Below are 17025 nucleotides of genomic sequence, written 5' to 3'. Positions count from 1 at the left end.
GCAATCATTTGTTTTGTTTTTAAATCACCAAAAGTGAGGAATCTTCTCAGGGGAAACTTTTGTTTCATTGGTGGACTTTATCTGAACTCTGTGTGTTCAGTAAAGCAGAACGACAACAAAGTCTTTAATTTTATTGCAAAATTTTCCCCTTCAAAACCATTCAGTATCACCTTGATTGTTACCTGGACTTCAGATTATACATCTGACAAGGCCAGCTGTTTATAAACAGTAAGATGTAGCAAGAAGCAATATATTGTAATCTAATTTATTTTCCTGTAGAGCAATGTTCTGGTAACATATAATTTTTTAAACAATAATAATAATAATAATACTAATAATAATACTACTACTAATAATAATAATAATAATAATAATGTGACACTGATTAAAACAGTGAGACAGTTGTAGGCACTAGTCAGTCCCACAACAAAGACACCTCTCAGCTTTTCCAATGAACAACTGCCATTTAATTCCACAGAGAACAAATAAAGCACTGTGTGATTAAAAAAACACACAAACAACAAGAAACACATGAGAGGAAATAGTCAAGGATAAGGGGGAGTAAAAGTTGACCAAATTCCTCTACAAATAGACAATTGCCTTTGGAAACGTGCTGTTACTGTATTACTAGTGGTTTCATCTCTGTTAGTCCAGTAACGTAATTATTGCGAGTACATTAATTTCACTCACTAATTCTGCTGCTAATATAGCACCGCTGGCTATGCATGTGAGGTCGACCAAACCAAATTGAAAAGTCCATCACAGGGCATGGGGTTAAACAACATGCGTTTGTGAAGCACTAAGGCAGATGTTACGTTCCCATTAATACTGTATCTGTTTAACTGAACCATTTCCAAGTAATTCTTCAAAATATGAGAACTATGTAGGGACCTACTAAAAATGTTGTATCTGTCTCTGGTCAGAAATAGATGTGCTTTTTAAATATTGGGACTGTTTTCTACTTGGCCTGATGGGTTAAGTGGCTGAGTGAAATTGTACTGGTTCCAATTAATACAATTCGAATAAGGGCAATTACCAAAACACAAACCATGAAACATAACTTAGTTACAATGGGGATGTGCAGTCAGATGTTCTGGCTTAGAATCAACTGACCCCATAACCAGCTACTGTATTGTTTTGCTGCCAAACGGCTGCATTTGTTTGCTAATTTTCAGTCATATCCTGAAGGTTGTAAAAAATGTAATGATTCCTTTCCCAGCATTTACCTTAAACTTCACTGTATCTCTTTAGGCTCAGTCTTTGTCTTCACCCACCATGCCTCCTTTTGAAAAGTATAAGTAAATATATATGTTTTTATATCAAACAGCTTAATTCGTAGCTGTAGTTCGTAGCGTTTGTTTTTGTTTACCTATTCCTCGTGGCAAATACCCCTCAAATCCATTTACATTCCTATGCAGACTGCCCAGCCTGTCTTGGTAAAAAGATTAGTTTTCTGCAAAGTAACTTAGGAGTTTTCCACTGGAATTTGAGGGATTTGCTTAAATAGGTCAAATCAATGGCCATGCTTTGTCACTACAGATTGCTTCTGGGGAAAAAGCAGGGCTGAAAATCCCCGAATTCCACTCTTTTTGAAAGAACTCGAAGAATACAACACAGAACAATGTTACACATCAGAATATAAACCTACCAGAACAGCAGCGTGACACTGTGGCAAAACAATTTCATAGATGTTGCCAAAATATTGTATAATAACATAATAAAATGACAATTGCATAACTACATTTCAGAGAATAGTCACAAATAACAAAGTGCAGATAAATCAAATGTGTATTTCATTTAAATTGTATAGAATTCAAACTAAATAGGTCCATAAATACTTGGACAGTGACACAATTGTCATTGTGTCAAAGTCAACAATCAAGAGGAGACTTCACCAGAGTAAATACAGAGGGTTTACCACAAGATGTAAACAGGAAACAGGAAGACCAGATTGTTGATTGTCGATTGTTGACTCAGATACGCCTACCTCCTGGAGGGTGTTCTTGATCTGGCAAACTGTTGTCAAGGGGGTTTTCTTCACCAGAGAAAGAATTTTCGGTCATTCACCACAGGCTTCCGGGCCTTTTGGTGTTCCTGAGCTCACCAGTGCGTTCTTTCTTTTTAAGAATGTACCAAATAGTTGATTTGACCACACCTAATGTTTTTGCTATCAATCTGATTGATTTGTTTTGATTTATAGGGCAAAACTGAAGGCAAAAGATCAAGCAGGAACTAAAGACAGCTGGAGTGCAGGCCTGGCAGAGCATCACCAGGGAAGAAACCCAGCATCTGGTGATGTCTATGGGTTCCAGACCTCAGGCAGTCATTGACTGCAAAGGATTTGCAACCAAGTATTGAAACTCACAATTTAATTCATGATTATGTTAGTTTGTCCAAATACTTTTTAGCCCCTAAAATTGGGGGAACACATATAAAAATGGGTGAAATTCCTACACCGTTCACCAAATTTGGATGTAACTACCCTCAAATTGAAGATGAAAGTCTACACTTAAAGCACATCTTGAATGTTTCTTTCAAATCCATTGTGGTGGCGTATAGAGCCAAAAAGATTACAATTGTGTCACTGTCCAAATATTTATGGACCTAACTGTATATAGTGTATATGCAGAGAACAGAACTGTTATCGACGCATATTGAAATTCCAGAGACGGAGCTATGAAATGTGCATGTATCGTCACTGCGCAGCCATCAGGGAGCATTACATTAGCACATTCAGGGAACTATTTCAAAGACACTGTGCCGTCCAAAGATGAAAAGTGTCAGCTGTGTTCTGAATACAGATGTTAGCCAGCCTTCCTCTGGATATCAAAGGATCGGCTTCCACAGCATGACTAGGCAGTTTGTAGCAAACATGCACGACTCAGTGTGTCCTGTAAATCCCAGTGAGAATATGGGTCAGGTGAGGAGAAACGGGTTCTTAAAGAGACAAAAAAACACTTGTATATGTCTGCGTCGGCGTGTGCACTGTGATCACTCTGCACTTCACATAAAACAACACAGCACCGTTCCCACAGCACAACTAGGCTGCAGCTGTCTGGCTACTCTGTTGGTATCTCATTCTTATAGACATAAATGTGGGAAAACAATGACCCAATAGACATATTCCTAGGGAGGCAGCACAATCAAATATTTTCCGTTGCATTATAAAATTGCCCTAATACCTTGGAGTAAAGCCACGAATATCTGTCCGGCTCAAGCCAGGAGAGAGGCCTTAGGAACAGAAGCACAGAAGGTTGTGTGTCTTATCCTCTCAATATTAAACACAGATTTGTTCAGAGATTGGCTCTCATCCAATAGTCAAAAATGTCTTTCTTCGAATTGTATTAACATGTTGCTCCAGAAGGAAACACACAGACATCAAGAAAAGAACTACAAAGTTCAGTTAAAGTCAAAATGTCAACACTGAAACATATTATTTAATGCTGGTGTGACTTGAATAGCTTTGTAAGGTGTTGCAGACACAGCACACCCTGTCTTAACTGTGATGAATCAACTGTAATATTTACACCAGAGCTCAGCAGACATATATCATTTATTATTATGTATAGTTTCAAGAATAAATATTTATGCGTTTGTGAAAGCCATATGTTCACTTGTAAAAGTTGCTCTGTTATGGTTTCAGTATGTCAGTGCAGTGGGAACATTTTATTTTATTATTTTCTTTATATTCTTTACATTATTAATGGTTTCCTGTTCGGTTTTATAGATAAAGCAATCATTTGTTTCTATTTACCCCTTTCTGTGGCCTACTTTTAGTTTCTTAAAGCATTTCGTTCTGTAGTTTCATACCAACTTCTCAGGATACTACAAAGAGCCACCAAAGTCTCTATCTCTGTCTTAGGTGCATTGTTTCTTGGATTGTATACAGCTATTATGTTGGTAATTTCAATCAACTACTGTCTTTAGAATTGATTCAATCAGCCATTATCTTCTAGGATATTCAATCAGCTGAAACAGTTTAACAGTATAAAGATTGTGTGTTTTGGGACACAGGTATTTGGTTGAGGACTTAAAACAATGTATTTGATTTCATCTGCTGCCTGAAGAACGCTGACCAGCACCAATCAGCTCATCCAACACTTCAAAAACAGTAACAAACTCAGGTCTGTGTTAATTATTATGCATGTGGTACATTGTTTTGTACAACTGTATTTTAATGAATGTAATCACTTCCGATAGATAACATTGCAACTAATTATCTATCTGAAGATACGACAAGGCTTCTCCAAACTCACATCCTTAGTTATTTTCCTCACTTCATGTGAGAGGAGGGCTCTGGCTTAACCTGTATTTATGTTTGTCTGTAGTAAATTTGTTACTTCGTCATCTGTGTATCCTGAGGATGTATAAAACCACTACGCTGTCAGGAAAGAAAGTATTATTATGCTCACGAGAAGGGCTGGAGACATAGAAAAAAACTAAAGTAAAAACATAACTGGTTGCAGTTTGTCCACTCCTCCCATGAGATAAGGGGGTATTTGAACTTTGTAGCAAATGTTGGGACATCAGCCTGCATACCAGAGACAGGCTATAGTCCTGACCTGTTCCTGGGATATGTAAGTTGTGTTGGTGAATTTGTATTGCGTGTTTGTTAATGTGTTTTAGCTTCTTAGCCAAGGAGCTCATGCAGAGGCAGTGACCGGGGAGGAGGTGGGATGTGAAGCAACCAGTTCTAGTGGTGTGTGTTACAAACTGGGTGTTTGTACTTGGATGAAAGTGAATGACCTGAATGGGGGTTGCCTCCTCCAAGAATGTTATTAGACATTTCAAGTATGGTGCGCATTAAATACAACACAATGTATTATTTTCTGTAAATGTACTATGATAATTGTTATTTTATTATAATGTATGATTAGTAATATTGCAACAGAGACACACCCATGATTATTTTTGTTAGAGTAGTAATTTATCAGATGCTAAAGCATGGATGCATTCAATTGTGTTACGGTGAAATATACAGTTAGGTTCATAAATATTTGGACAGTGACACAATTGTCATCATTTTGGCTCTGTACGCCACCACAATGGATTTGAAAGCAAACAATTAAGATGTGCTTTAAGTGTAGACTGTCATCTTTAATTTGAGGGTAGTTACATCCAAATTGGGTGAATGGTGTTGGAATTTCTTCCCTGGTGATTCTCTGCCAGGCCTGTACCACAGCTGTCTTTAGTTCCTGGTTGTTCTTGGGGCGTTTTGCCTTAGAAATCAATACAAACCAATTAGAGAGATAGCAAGAACATTAAAGTGTAGCAAGATCAACTATTTGGTACATTCTTAAAAAGAAAGAACGCACTGGTGAGCTCAGAAGCACCAAAAGGCCTGGAAGACCATGGATAACTGTGATGGATGACAGAAGAGCTCTTTCTCTGGTGAAGAAAAACCCCTTTACAACAGTTGGCCAGATCAAGAACACCCTCCAGGAGGCAGGCGTATCTGTGTCAAAGTCAACAATCAAGAGAAGACTTCACCAGAGTAAATACAGAGGGTTTACTTTTTAAGGCGAGGAAGTGGAATGTTCTGCAATGGCCAAGTCAATCACCTGACTTGAATCCAAATGAGCAGCATTTCACTTGCTGGAGGCAAAACTGAAGGCAAAACCCCCCCAAGAACAAGCAGGAAATAAAGACAGCTGCAGTCCAGGCCTGGCAGAGCATCACCAGGGAAGAAACCCAGCATCTGGTGATGTCTATGGGTTCCAGACTTCAGGCAGTCATTGACTGCAAAGGATTTTCAACCAAGTATTGAAACTCACAATTTAATTCATGATTATGTTAGTTTGTCCAAATACTTTTGAGCCCCTAAAATTGGGGGGACCACATATAAAAATGGGTGTAATTCCTACACCGTTCACCAAATTTGGATGTAACTACCCTCAAATTAAAGATGACAGTCTACACTTAAAGCACTTGTTTGTTGTTTCCTCTTTCAAATCCATTGTGGTGGCGTACAGAGCCAAAATGATGACAATTGTGTCACTGTCCATATATTTATGGACCTAACTGTATCCAAAGCCTGGAGGAAAGCCTTTAAAGTGACAGATGATCTAGATGTATAAGAAAGCTTCTGTAGGAATGGTGATCAACTGCAAGTGGATTATCTTCAGAGTCTCTCTGTTGTCGTGCAAAGCTTTTAGAATGTGCTGAATCAGATAAAAGCTAATGCAGTGCACTGATAGTAGCTGACAATATGTTTGGAGTCCTTCTGTTAATGATTTCTCATCATGAACTGCTTGTGTCAGTATTCTGTCTGCAGTGGACTGCACTCCCTGGCAGTTCAAAAGGAAAAGACCTTTCCATTTACTGTGTGATAACAGAAATAATCAATGAAAGCTCTTTGGAGTTTAGAACAGTATCTGAGATTATACTGTGACTAATCTATCCTTATGCCTGCCTGTAATTCCTCTTCTTTGACATATTGACTTATCTACTTATGCCCTTTGCATACAATACATTTTTAATTATGTGTGCCTGCTCCAAAATGTGGCTTTGATTAGAACAATATCAAGCACAACAATTGAGCTCAACCCCCGGTCCTGGAGTACCACCTACCCTGCTGGGTTTTGTTCCAACTGAGCTCTCAGTTACTTAATTGAAGCCTTAATTTAATTTGCTTACATTTGACTCTTTAAATTATGTAACTGATAAAAAGTTGATTCCTTAATAAGATAATAAATTCCTTATACTATACAATTTTATACTTAAACTTAAAACCACTTCTGTTAAAAAATATGAAAAGGCTCTGATTTAGGAAATTATTAGTTAAATTAAGGGTTCAATGAAGTAATTGAGAGCTTGGTTGGAACAAGAACCAGCAAGGGGAAGGGGTACCTCCAGGACCAGGCTTAAGAACCAGTGACTGATAGAGAAACATTTTTCGTTGAAAAACTGCGTGACAGTGAGTGATGTAGACATACAGAGACTGGAAACCATAAGGCATCTCTGAAATGGTTTCTATCTTGCTGGGTTTCCTTTCAAATGTTCTAAACGTTTGGGGGAGAATTCAGATCTGTACCAACTTATCCACGATCACAGTGTATCTCTTTATATCACTTCTGCGACTGGCATGGAGTTTATAACCCAGGCCTTTTGGAGATTTTTCATCTTTCTGCTAAATTGTCACATTTAAGCTAAAAAGTCAATTGACACCATACATCTGCACTGTCACTTAGTTAGTCATATTGTTGGCTTTCCACTATTTATTTATTTATTTATTTATTTAAGTAAGAAAAGCTATTTTGACTGAACTCACTGTCCACTTCAAGATTTTCTTCACTGGCTAATGATCACTTCACATGAACCCTGGTCCGGTTTATTTTTAATACATCGTACTACAGAACAATCCTGTGCACCCCACACCTGTTCTGTGTATTCCTGGGTTTGGACTTCACTGCTATTAATAATGTAATGAGAACATGTGATATTGATACAGGCAGCCAGTGAATCTAACTGGCAGAGGAGAAGAGCAAAGACTAAAATAGCAAGAGAGCCTCAGTGGAGAGAACTCGCATAGAGCACTTCAGAGAGATACAGCTCAACATGAGACTTATTTATACAAATATCAACAGGTAAAAACAAGGGCAAGGAAAAGCACTTACACTGATCACTCTATCACTGAGATATATGGACTAACACACACTGTGGAAATCAACACAAAATCTTATTGGCCCTCATTCTTAATCTGAGGACTTCAGAAAGTCAGCTATTATTCCTAAATGGGTCACTCTTTAAACCAACAAACCAACCAAAACCACATCCAGGCTATATATGACATCACTGTCTGTTTTTCATTACATGGCATGAAGTGAAATTCAAAACATATTTGAGAACTAGTTTGGCTTTCATTTATTAGCTGATGTGCCAAGAAACGTAAGGAAAAAGCGCAACTGAACGCACTTTAAACAGTATTGTGTAAGACTAGAAACTAGAGATGCAAGTATTACTTCTCCAAAACCAAAACCAAAAAAGGAGCAGTATCATCATGTTTGTATTAGAAAGACAGCTGTACATAGGGTTTTTTTCTCTCTGATTTTCTTTTGTTTTTGGAAACTGGATTTCAGGTTGTTAGGAATCGTGGACTTGCCAGCACTCGTCCTTTAATAGTGTGCTGTGTAGTGGAGCTGAAAGAGGCTTACCACTAGCAGTGTACACAAAATATCATCAGTTGTGTACCTTGTGTACCAGAGTCACAGAGACTGCTATATTGTAAAAGTGCCGAGAAGCTGTCAACGCATTTTAACCGTGAGTATGTATCCACTTACCTTAATAATGTGATTCACAGTTGCATGGAAAGTACTTTGCTACAGTGTTGTGTTTTGCACCCTACATCGAGCTGTATATTTATGCAACGTCCTTTGTGTATTTATCATGCAAAAACACAGGATATTTAAACAGAAAATGTGAATTCCAAATGCATATGTGTTGCTTTTTCGTTTGTTTGTCTTGTTTTGAGACTTTAAAAGCCCTGGGGATTCACTGAAGTTCAATCACAGATTAACAGAGTCCGCCCTCCCTAGGTTAATCATACTTTGTTGTTGTAGCAGTAGTAATATTAGTTGTATTCAATATGTACTATCCTCTCTGATATTGTAAAATATTACTATGAATGGTGTAAGTGGTCACATCAAAGCTGAAAATTGAACTACAGTTCTCTCCAATGCAGGGCTGAGATTTGCACGCATTAAAACAGCCTTTCCCTTTAACTGAATGCTGACAAGGGAATGGGGAGAAGTATGAACTCGCACTAAAATCGTTTGCAAACGTCATTTAATTGTGAACTGGATTTGGATCCAAAGATTTAAGCACAGGAAAACAGTTGCAAAGCACAAAAACGTGTAACTGCTAGACATCAAAGAGGGCATGCCAAAAGAATAAGGAGGGATAAAACGCAAAAAAGCATATAATTTAGGTCGAGTTTAGAAAGTGGCCAGATGGTATGGGAAATAAGAAGACAAGCAATAATTTTCAATCAATTCCATCATAATATTTATCATCATAATAAATAAATAAATAATGTCACCCCAAGTAGCCAAATGTTATTTTTTCTTTATTTGTATAGGGTGTAGCTGACCTTCTGCATTCTTAGAAATATTGATAGTGTTCACAAGAGTCATAGTGATTGCTACAGTTGCTGTTATTTTAAAAGTTTCCGTTGTTTTCCTCAATAGAAGAGAAGTGCGGAGATTGCTTTTCACCTTTAGCACACACGCATCCCTCTTAAATGTGTCAGCTGCTCCACGCTGCTTTCCTCCCAGCAGTGGAGTGACAGACAGCGGTTGGGGATGTTATTGTCGAGAACACTCTTTTGGGAGTCCACATAACTGCTAACTTCAGAGGGATCGCAGCTTGGTGTGTGTAAGTCTGAGAGGTTTATTTGTGCAGCTGAAGCGGATGTGCCAGAGGTCAGCCCCTTGCAGTTCAGTGGCGCGGGTGGCTTTTGCAAAGTGGGCAGGGAGGGATCCGAGCTGTGTGAGAATCTGTGATGGGAGGGAAGTGGGTCAAAGCTGAGAACTGAGTAGGGGGTCTTGTTAGGTTCCAGGCATCCATAGATTCAAGCCCCGCATCCAAATTCATTCTTCAGCCGACGGCTTTCTCAAAACTGTGATGCCTCCCTTGAGCAGATGAGCATTTTCTAAAAAGACCTGTCAGTTCGATTTGCCGCACAAATGATACCCAGCTTTATCTCTCCATTAAAGGAAGCAAATTTTGAAATATAGTTGGATTCTCAAATGACAAACCTGTACCATATCGCATTTCATTTACAAGTAGTAGCAATAATGATTAAATAAACCACAGGGATACAAGTCTCTTGAATGTCTAAATTTTGATTTGGTCTTGGGCATGATGGTGAAATTGGTGATGCACTGCTTGCTGTCTTAAGTTTGACCATTTGGTTTGGCTTTTTTACGGATGTGGTGGTGAGTAGTGGGATGTGGTAGAAATGACTGCCAAGATTTTATATCATATATAGAATACGCCTTGGGATTATCTGTACTACACCTGTTGTCTGACTCTTAATCTGACTCTGGACATTATGGCCAAAAGGGCTAAAACATAAAGCAACACACTGCTGAAGCTGTCCTATAAAATGTATGAGACTTACTACGTGTGACACACAGACTGACAACACTGAATATTGTGTTGAAATAAGTTTGCAGCAAAGTGAACTTGTGTCCTGATTGATTTTCTTTTTAGAACTGATAGCTTTTTCTGATCTTTTTTTGGCTGTGATTCAGTAAGATTGCTCCCTAGCCCCATCATTTTTGAAGTGCGGGATATATGTTGTATATGTCTGTGATAAAAGCAAAGATAAGCTTGTCTTGGTTGAGCCAAACCAGAGTATGATTAATACACACGTAGCTACTGTATACTGTTTAATGTTACAGAACTCTATTGAAAGAGAGCTCGGTTATGTAACTTTGACATTAGCAAGTTGTCTGCCAACCAATTAGCAAAGCATCAAGTTTGGAGAGAGTAGAAGACTGGAATACAGAGGCACAAGCTGGGGAACACAAAGTCTTTGTTCAGGAATTGTTATATTCTATTTTCCAAAATTCCTACTCGGGATGAAAGAGCAGTGGGTGAATGAGACCTGTCACATATTGTTTAGAAACCAGTTTAAAAATTGTACCCTTGCCCTACAATGGCAGCAGCAAAACATGAGAGACGTGTCATTTTCGAAAGCAATTGTCCCAGTTGTATGGCACTCTCATGGGTTGAATTCAAGACTAAAACATATACATGAACATTAAGACAAATTATTCAAGACTGGTGATACATTTAAAACAACAACAAAAAGAATCTATGTTCAGTATGTAAATGATGGCCATGTAACATTTTTAAAGACTAGTGTTGCCATTACTACATTAAATTGCTTGACTCCTGGATGTGACTCCTGTATCATTATAGGGATTGTGCAGTTTTATCTTTAATTGCCATTGACAGATCCTGTCATTTTGATTGGTTCATGTGTTTCCATTAAGCAAAGAAGGCCGTTTTCAGGTTTAGTTTTTTCATAATTTGGTCCTGATTCACTGGAACAAAAAGCAAAACTCTTCAGTAGAAGGAATCCCCCATGGAATATGCACACTGAATTGGTGCTGATGATTACAATTTGCCTAGAGTGGGTGGTCAGCCAGGCTGCAGTTCCCTATAATGAAATGCTGATTACCCATAATGACGATTTGTGGTTTTGCTTCTATAATATTCATGTGCCTTTTCTTTCATTATGAAACTCAGCTACATCTGGAATGAGTGTACCTTAATCAAGCGGGTGTGTTCTGCTATACTGAGACTTGGGTTACTCAATGCCAAAAACTCATAACTCATTTAAAAATGATCTGACAATGCCTTCCAGTACACACTGAAAGTTGGTGCCAGACATACCTCACAGATAAGGGCAGATTATCCTTTCTTAAGTTTTTTATTATTTATTATGATTCTTGTTCACAACAAAGGACAGCATGTTATAGCATGTGTCACACAATTATGACATGTGGAAAGAGAAGTCTGAAATCCTGAAATATTAGTGTATCAATGGATGAGAGTTTATTTCTTTTATGAAGTAAACAATGTTAAATAATATTATTTCTTTTTCAACCATTAATCTTTAACTTGGTGCTGCCTGACACTACCAGCAGTGTCTGATGTGCTGTGAAACGACAAGATGGATGTTAGACATGCCAATGAGATGAATTAAGCAAGGCCAGATGATGTTACAGCATTATCCTCGATCAGTCAGTCCATCCACTGTAAACTGCATTCACGTGTCATGCCCCACAATTATCATGTGCTGCAGAATACAAGACCCATTGTATTCCTTGGTTCATTTATGGTTTCAGGAATGTAAGTCAATTGTAATCATGGGAAGAAAAGGGTCACATCTGTATCTAATTTACAGTTAGGTCCATAAATATTTGGACAGTGACACAATAGTCATCATTTTGACTCTGTACGCCACCACAATGGATTTGAAATTAAACAATCACAATGTGCTTTAAGTGTAGACTGTCATCTTTAATTTGAGGGTAGTTACATCCAAATTGGGTGGATGGTGTAGGAATTACACCCATTTTTATATGTGTTCCCCCAATTTTAGGGTCTCAAAAGTATTAGGACAAACTAAAATAATCATGAATTAAATTGTGAGTTTCAATACTTGGTTGCAAATCCTTTGCAGTCTATGACTGCCTGAAGTCTGGAACCCATAGACATCACCAGATGCTGGGTTTCTTCCCTGGTGATGCTCTGCCAGGCCTGGACTGCAGCTGTCTTTAGTTCCTGCTTGTTCTTGGGGCGTTTTGGTCATTGTCCATCTGCACTGTGAAGCGCCATCCAATGAGTTTTGAAGCATATGGCTGAATCTGAGCAGATAATATAGCGGTCATTCGGTCATCCACCACAGTTGTTTTCCGAGGTCTCCCGGGCCTTTTGGTGTTCCTGAGCTCACCAGTGCGTTCTTTCTTTTTAAGAATGAACCAAATAGTTGATTTGACCACACCTAATGTTTTTGTTATCTCCCTGATTGCTTTGTTTTGATTTCTAAGGCAAAACTGAAGGCAACATGCCCCAAGAACAAGCAGGAACTAAATAGAGCTGCAGTGCAGGTGAATTGTCAAAGTGAATTGTTCCATTTTCTAATTTCATCAAATGTATTATTTGAAAATAAACACACTGACCCACTATCATGATACAGGAGTGTTTTTAATAATGCAGTTGACAACCTAATAATGTTTGTGTAAGCAAGTAAGTTGTAAGTTGTGTCAAGCAATGTCTCGTGCGCAGCTTTTATTTTGAAGCATCTTCACGTCTGCCAATGTTAGAGACTTTAAAGAGTGGGAAGAACATCTGTTTTTAGTTCTCACATTGGACTACATGTGCAGGTGACTTTTATCAGATATCTTGCATACCACAAACTGAAACAATCAATTAGCCCAACTCTTGAGATTATATCTTGTCAGACTGCTGAGCATCAATTTATTTTTTAGATTAAGAGATACCATTAGTCAAAATGAACAAAAAGCTAAAATTGTTAAATATTTCATGCCAATGATGATTCCAGTCATGATTTCAGGTTTTTATTTTATTCACAATTAACTCTAAAGTTCTTCAGCTGCAACAGACCGCTACACAGTCAACATGGTGCAAGTGCTGTGACATCCTTGACTGTGCTGTGTGATGGCAGGACAATCCCATTTTATCAAAGCTTTTTCCAGTGCGTTGGCCTCATTGAATTCTGTCTATTTCCCAAAGTAATTATGGAATCTGACTAGGAAAACTGCCCAGCGACAGTTGAGTGACATCTGTTTGAACCACTGAAGGCAGATTCCCCACATTTAGTTAAGAATAATTCTGCCAGTGACACGGATTTTGATGGAGAAGTTGCCGGCGCAAATATTCACCAACATGTCAGTGCCCTCGAGTTGTATATTTGATAATTTGAGGTTTTTCTTTCGAAAACATGGTACCTTGTATGTATCAAATAGGTTTTTTCTGGATGAGTTTAATGCTGCCCTTGCATTGGCATTATTAATCTCAACTCCTGCTTTAAATCCAACAAAGCCTACATATGTCTGCAGCAGACACAAAAATGCTCAGAAGTATTTTGAGGAGTACCTGCTTTTGTACCAGTGCCAACGAAGGAATACTTTTAATTGGAAACAATGTTGGATACACAGATTTTTTGCAGCTTCACATGTTGCTATAGTGTATAAGTAAGATGTATAGCACTCTTCCAAATCAATTATATGACATTTTTAAACTTACAATTTCAACATTTACTTGCACAAACAATCTCTACCTGCACATGAATCTCGTCTGTTGTTGGAAAGGAGAAAATAATAACTGTCTTTTCACAATTTTTCCCACAGTTGTGGACACTGCAACACTTCATGTTGTTTATGGAAACTACAACAGCAAACACTAACACTCGGCTGACTTGATAATAATGACTCAAGTTCCCTTAGGGAAGACAAATCCGCTGCATTTATATTTTTTCTGCTATCCTGGAAGTTATATAACACAACACATCCTGACACATGCTCGCTTTTGACATCATTTGGGCAACATTATTTGCTTAGGTTAACATTTTAAAGTTTTAAAAGTTGCTTATATGATATAAATGATCTGGAAGACAGCTATCTTATTTATACACTATAAAAACATGTGAAGATGCATAAAACCATGGTACACTTTAAGGTTTTATCAAAATACTAAAATACAAGAATGCCTGGTTATAAATCTAGTGGCTACACCATGCAAATGAACAACTGGCTTCAGAAGGCTTCATGTAACTTAGTCAAGAATGGAGGATCAGGGAGGCTCTCAAGAATGGCTCTAAAAGTTCAGCAGTTCAGTATTGTGTTTCACATTTGTTTGACTGATAGTTCACCTTTTGCAACATTACGTGCAATAGTCCATCAGGTGAAAAGTTTAAGACAAACACTGTGATTTTTATACGGAAGTGTCCTTTATCGAAAGCAGAGGTTAGAAGAGGTTTGTACTTGAGGTGGTGGTGGAGAGTTCAAAGGAGATGGGATCTCAGACAACTGGCGTCATCTGTTCTGCCGGTGGATCTGGGAAGAAGTACCATCTTTAAAAGTGCTCATATGTTGAATGTTTTCCCAGTGCCGTACTTTGATCGCAGTGGATGTCAACCCCTCCGCCTTTATTGTGTGCTTTGATGGAATGGTTGTAATGGCTTCCTTAGGTCTTTTCCAAGAGCAGTTTAAACAATTGAAAAATGAAAACCTATAGGATGTTTTTGGCTCGAGTTCTGTTCCGATGGTATGGCTTTTGTTTTCTTTGGGCTGAGATTGTGTGAGTATGAAGAGAGAACAATTGTGTGATCCCTAACCCATCCTGACTGGCAGGATGTTATCTTTCAGTAGGAGCGTCGGAGGGCACGTTAACCTTACCGAACCCTGGTGATTTCTTTCTGTGATAAGGTGTCCGGGGTTTGAAAACAACATGCTCCTACTTATTGGTCTGTTCCAAAGATATGGACGTGGAACGCATAATGCTTATCGTCATATTTTTCTTTTTCATCTGAATTTCCCTTTGGTGTGCGTGTTGTATCTTGTGTGTAGTTTGCAAAATTATCATCGGTGTTCCATTGAAAATGCAAATAGTACTATAATTTTTCGAGAACAAGTAACAATACATGAAAAAATCAACAAAGATAGCAGTCTTGCATTTGTAATACTCTTCAAATGCTTTTAAGATTGTGTTCACCAGTATTAATCCCTTCTTATCACTGCTGTGTTGGACTTTGTATTATGTATTTGACCCCCAGTCTGCAAGTCACTCTGTTTAAGGGGTCTCTTACAGTCTTATTTCCTCTTACTGCTTTGCATTGCCGTAGTGAGTTAAGGTTACAGTTAATATTTTGAGAAGACATTGGACTTACACTTGTGTGTCCTCTGCACAGTATCACACACGGTGGTTTGGAAAGACTGGTTGGAGTATCTGGTGAAGACATCTCACAAAGTGACTACTTTTGGACCCCAAGCAGGTAGGTCATTTATACTGAATAATAAAACATAATGCAATGAGCAGAAGATTGGTTTCAGCTTGGTTTCATTAGACTTTTGATATGTAGTACTTTCTGTCCACTCAGGAGATCAAGCTGGGGGATCAGGAAAACATGCTAATAATTTAATTGTTTTCAAACTAACCTTGTGCTTTTTGGGAAAGAGTAATCATAACCCCCTTTCTGTGTCCAGTTCCAATTCCACTCTGCCCTAATTAATCCCCAGATAAGTCTGTTTTCCTGTTCACCTTTGAGATTATGCCCAACATCACATAGTTATGTGGTATTTGCCTACAGGATGAATACTGAGGTGGCTGAAAATCTGAGTTCGGCTGTTGCACTGGCTGAAAAGTTACAGTCAATGCTGTGCTTCTGCCACAATGTCTTATATTGTCTTGGTTCCTCTCAGACCATTACAACTTTTGTTTCAGTTATGTCCCTTGGATGAAACCTCAATCAAATTTGGAAAGCCCTCTTTAAAAATGTCCTTTTACCTCTAACGACACAACACTCAGCTTCCACATTCACGTGTCAGTTGATGGCATCGGAGCATTTGTTTTGGAAATGGCTTTATATTATTTAAATATTGTCAAACACACACATGGTCTTCCAGCAGGTCCCTGTTTGTTTCAACATGTCCTAGAATTTGCATAGACTTTTCCTTATCTGTATAGTTCATGGTGCATTACAAAACATCTTCAAAGTCTTCTGCTTTCTTCCTCATTTACATGGAGGATGAGAATACATAAAACCTGTCCCCTCTAGCTACAAAGACCATGAAAAGATGTTTAATATAACACCGGAAGCTGGTGAAAGTCAAACTTGTATCCAGATTTCAACTGAATACTATGAATAACAGTGACTACAAATTGTGTGTGAAATACTGGCATGGTGGGGTTTATTCAAATATGTATTACAAATGTATGCAAAAGTGGTGGAAACTCTAGATATTATTCTGGGATACTTTTGACATTGTAATGTGGACGGATGTCATCAGTCACCGAGTTAAGTACCAATAACTTTCGCACAGGAACAAGAGCGGCCGAGCCAATCTGGCCATTTTGGTCACTAGCTGCAAACCTTTCTTGGAATCTCATTCATCCTTTTATTGAAAGATCACAAAGAGCCTATTAGTGATTCTCGTGATTCCACAATATGACGATGCTTCTCCTCAGCAGTTAGGATTGAAGGAAACATGAATGGAGAAAAGTTCAAGCATTAGAGGAAAACCTCAGCAGGTCAATGATCCATAGCACAAGGCCAGAGCTGCACTGGAGTGACTAAACAAAAAGCAGGTGAATGTCCTTGAGCGGCCCTGTCAAAGTCCTGAGTTGAAATCTAATGAGAATCTGTGGAAAGATTAGAAAACTGCTGCTAAGGGTTCCACATGCAACCTGAGCGAGCTTGAGCAAGTCTGCCAAGAAGAATGGGCAAAAAATGCACCAAGGCGGTGTGCTAAGTTGCTAGACACCTACCCC

The 17025-nt window shown here is 38.4% G+C and overlaps 1 protein-coding gene across 2 annotated transcripts in view; it reads left to right on the top strand.

Moving 5' to 3' along the window:
* Positions 1-7664: 7664 nt before the first annotated feature.
* The window catches only part of slc29a1a (solute carrier family 29 member 1a), a 32402-nt gene continuing 23041 nt past the window's right edge, over positions 7665-17025 (top strand). Inside the window, exons 1-2 of one of the 2 annotated variants that reach the window (XM_066697355.1) lie at positions 7665-8259; positions 15446-15529. The gene's annotated coding sequence lies outside the window, so the exon portion shown is untranslated. Of the gene's footprint in view, positions 8264-15445; positions 15530-17025 lie in introns of both variants that reach the window. The other variant, XM_066697356.1, reaches the window with a different exon arrangement.

This window comes from Amia ocellicauda, chromosome 23, assembly GCF_036373705.1.
Source record: "Amia ocellicauda isolate fAmiCal2 chromosome 23, fAmiCal2.hap1, whole genome shotgun sequence".
NCBI lineage: Eukaryota > Metazoa > Chordata > Actinopteri > Amiiformes > Amiidae > Amia > Amia ocellicauda.
This window is presented reverse-complemented; position numbering and strand designations above follow the sequence as displayed.